Source organism: Microtus ochrogaster, linkage group LG1, assembly GCF_000317375.1.
Source record: "Microtus ochrogaster isolate Prairie Vole_2 linkage group LG1, MicOch1.0, whole genome shotgun sequence".
In the NCBI taxonomy this organism is placed as follows: Eukaryota; Metazoa; Chordata; class Mammalia; order Rodentia; family Cricetidae; genus Microtus; species Microtus ochrogaster.
Genome location: NC_022027.1, coordinates 32,329,124 through 32,332,956, shown reverse-complemented (window position 1 = coordinate 32,332,956; position 3,833 = coordinate 32,329,124). Strand labels below are relative to the sequence as shown.

General features: G+C 37.0%; 1 protein-coding gene across 1 annotated transcript in view; it reads right to left on the bottom strand.

The window, feature by feature from the left end:
* The window catches only part of Cep135 (centrosomal protein 135), a 58,664-nt gene that overhangs the window by 45,188 nt on the left and 9,643 nt on the right, over positions 1-3,833 (bottom strand). The window lies entirely within an intron of this gene.

The following is a 3,833-nucleotide window of genomic DNA, read 5'->3' as shown; positions in this document are numbered from 1 at the left end:
AGTGTCTAGATCCTATATGGTGTTTTGTTGACTTTGGATTGTTTAAATGTTAATGAACAAAAAGCAATAGCTATTGAAAGACACTGGATTATGGAAACTGCTAAATTAAGCCAGTCTATATATTTTTAGAAAGTCTTAACTTCAGAATGGAAGTCAGAAAATATGTTTGTTGGGGGAGAGGCTATGCTTTTGTTTTCACAATAAACAAAAAGCTACGGATTTCTTCAAAATTAATAAAGACCAAATTTGATTGGGAGAAACCTCCTAAAAATCTTGGCTATAGACATAAAGGAAGAAACAAACAAACAATCAAAACTCTACAGGACAGGTGACATATATGCCGATCCCTTTACTATGGGGACAGCTCTAAGACTAGATGAGACAGGATAAATCCTGCTGGCTACAGAGTCCTCATGACCTATTATTATATGCCATCCTTTTATGTGGCATGGATATAGGTTTGGATATACAGTCCAAATAGAGTTGTCAGATGCACTTTACCTGCTCTAATGTAAAACAAACATCATCTTTAGCTGACTTGAGCACACCGCTCTTTCCATACTTGTGTTAATACAGACATATATGTTACCTTTAAAAGTTTGTGTGTTTTCAGGAAAAAAAAGGACCAGACACCAATGAATACAAATATCCTGTGATCCAACCTCTCAAAATACCTCTGTTGCAGCTTCCTCAAAATCTGTATCCAGAACAACTTCAAAGTTGCTAGCTAAGGTGGTCCATCCAGTCTCACAAGACTGTCCAGCCAAGACTTCAGATAAGCTCTACACTTTCCAAACACATTGAGACTAAACAAAAAATAATATCGCTAGCTCTCTCAGGACTTGACTATTGTGCCAATTTTGTCAGGGTCCACTAGAGATGCTGTCACCCCCAAACAAGAGAACATGATGTTTGGGCATTCCCAAGAGGTGGGGTAGATGGTTTTCGGTTGTTCAATAGATTGTGGACGTTTATCATCATCTAGGAGGGTTGGTTTCAAGTTGTGGTTGGTCAAGGTCAGGGGGAAAGCTAAACAATGGAATCTCACTCTGAAAAGAAAAGGGGATATAGAAATGATGAAATAAAAGGGTAGATTACTGAATTTACTTTTAAATTAAAAAGTAACTACTACTTTTACTTATTTTACATTGTTATGGATTTTTGTATGCTGATATGAATTTAAAGTTATTTTTGTTATACTGTATATATGTTTCTATTCTTGTTTAAGTATAGTATAGTATCTATGCAGTTCGTTTAACAATGTAATTGGAAACTACTTAGGATAATTAATAAATACAGGTTAGTAGTTAGTCATTTAACAATCAAATTTATGGCTATGTTAGGTATGTTCTCAAGGTCAGATATATTTTAGATAGATGATGGTCTCGAAACACTTCAGAGATCTACAGAATATGGCATTTAAGATGTTTTAATAACATAACGTTTTTAATGACAGTAAGACGCATCTGTTCCTGACAGTACCAATCTATTTCAAAAGGATGATGGGCATGGAAGAACTACCATATGGAGTTTGCTTTCTCTGTGACAAAGCGAGCCACTTGGCAAAAAACCGTCCTCGCCTCCACTGCTGACAGTATGCTGTTCAAATCGAACAAGCAGGACACAAAAGAAGGTGACTACCAAACTTTGCTAAGACAAGGTAGGACAGTCCTTCAAAATTCCTATTTCACAGGAAAAATCTGTCATATATTCTTGGCCTGTAGGTTGAAGAGGGATGCCTCAACATTGCAGAAGAACCTGGGGGTGACTGTCCAGGCAGCCAGATGTCTCTGTTGTTTCTATAGTTTTGGAAGTTGCTTATTCTGCATTTACTGTTTATTCAGGTAATATTATATCCTTTGGGGTCTTTGAAGGAGGTGAAGACAGTCATAGAGTTTTCCTTGTTACCAAATTCAGTAAAGAAACTTACAAAGAGATGTAAAGTTTATAAGGTTGGGAAACATTAAAAACATTAAAGGTTAAGTTGTTTATCTAAAAAGATATTTAAGATCTAAAAGATTTTTTTTTTAGGATGGTAATATAAGTTATGATTGAAAATGGTTTAGGAATAAAGCTTTGAACTCATCAAGATAAAATAGATAATAGAGCAATTTCTCCAAATTTGCCAAATACAAATGGACTGAATATTGTAAATTTAATTCTTATTTAATTATTATCGTATATAATTTTATCATATATAATTTTACTGTATTAGATTGAAAACCTTTTCTTTTTATTTAGACAAGAAGGAGGAAATTTTACACTATGTAAAAATATATTGCTGTGATTTGGTATAATAAAAAACTGAACAGCCAACAGCTAGGCAGGAGGTATAGGCAGGACTTCCAGGCAGAGAGAGAAAGAACTCTAGGAAGAAGAAAAGTGGAGTCACCAGCCAGATGCAGAGGAAGCAGGATGGGCAATACACATATTAGTAACAAATCATGTAATAAAATGCAGATTAAGAAATATGGGTTAATTTAAGTTATAAGAACTAGTTAGGAAAAAAGCCAAGGCCAAGCATTCATAATAATAAGTCTCCTGGACATTATTTGTGAGCCGCTGTCCTGACAAGAAAGTACTGCTACACAACCCCCTATCCAAAAAGTCTTACAAGACCCTGAGTACAAATATAACTACTTAAAGGTAAGAACAGGGCACTGAAACAAGGAGATACTTTGAGAAAGTGAAGATAGATTGTCCGAAGAAGTCAGGAATAGTGACTGTGTTGTTACTGTTTTCAGTTCAGGGCTTTGAGCAGGCTGGATAAGTGCCTATCACAGAGCTGACCCCTAGCCTCACAGCTGGGAATACCTTCTGAGAAGAACAAACACAAGCCAAAGAAGAATCCACAGCAGAGAGGGCACAGCTAAGACGGGAGGTTAGTGAACTAGTGCTTTAACCAGCATGACCAAGCGACGTCCTCCAAACACTTCAGCCACCTCAGAGACAGCAAGGCTTGGGCAGCTTCTGTTCATAAAGTACTTGGGAAGACGTGGTTATAAACTGAAAAAAACACAACCACATTCAATTTGTGATTTTTTCCCCCCTCATTTTCTGCTATGCTAAGAATTGAATCCGGTGCCTAATGCTAGGTAAGCTTTTTATCCCCAAGTCACAGCCCAGTGTGATGAGTGCAGTGGCTCTCAGCCTTCCTAACTGTTGTCCCTTACAACTCGTCATGTTGTGGTGACCCCAACCATAACATTCCTTTCGCTGCTACTTCACAACTGTAATTTTACTACTGCTATGGATCATAATGTAAGTATCCGATGTACATGATATTTGATAACATGACCCTGTGAGAGCGTCATTTGACCCCAAAGAAGTCATGACCCACAGGCTGAGAACCAATGTTTTTAGTGCCTTCATAAAGGAGTTTGTTTGACTCCTTTATGTTTGTTTGTGGGGGTTTTTGGATTGAGAATATTAGAACTTTCTTTAACTCCTTTCCAATCCAAATAATTTTCAAAGTACTTTACAAACTAAGAGTTATACCAGCATACTGGTACATATAGAGTTGTATGTACAGATCATGCAACATAACCATGTACATGAAAAAAACATTACCCAGTTTAAACTTCAGGAAGCACAGAAGGACATAAAGCATGCTGTTTAGCCCATAGCCCAACACAGAGAACACAAGCACGAAGCTTTCTGTGGTTACGATCTAACTGCATCTGCTGGGTCCTTCTCCTTAGGAAACTGCCATGCTGCAGTAATGCTGCCAGAGGAACCACAGCGAGCAGAACAACCCAGAAGAGGAACTGTCAAAGGCTTAGATTCAGTAAAAAAGAAATAAACAAAAAATTATTTTCTTTTGTGTTTTTTAA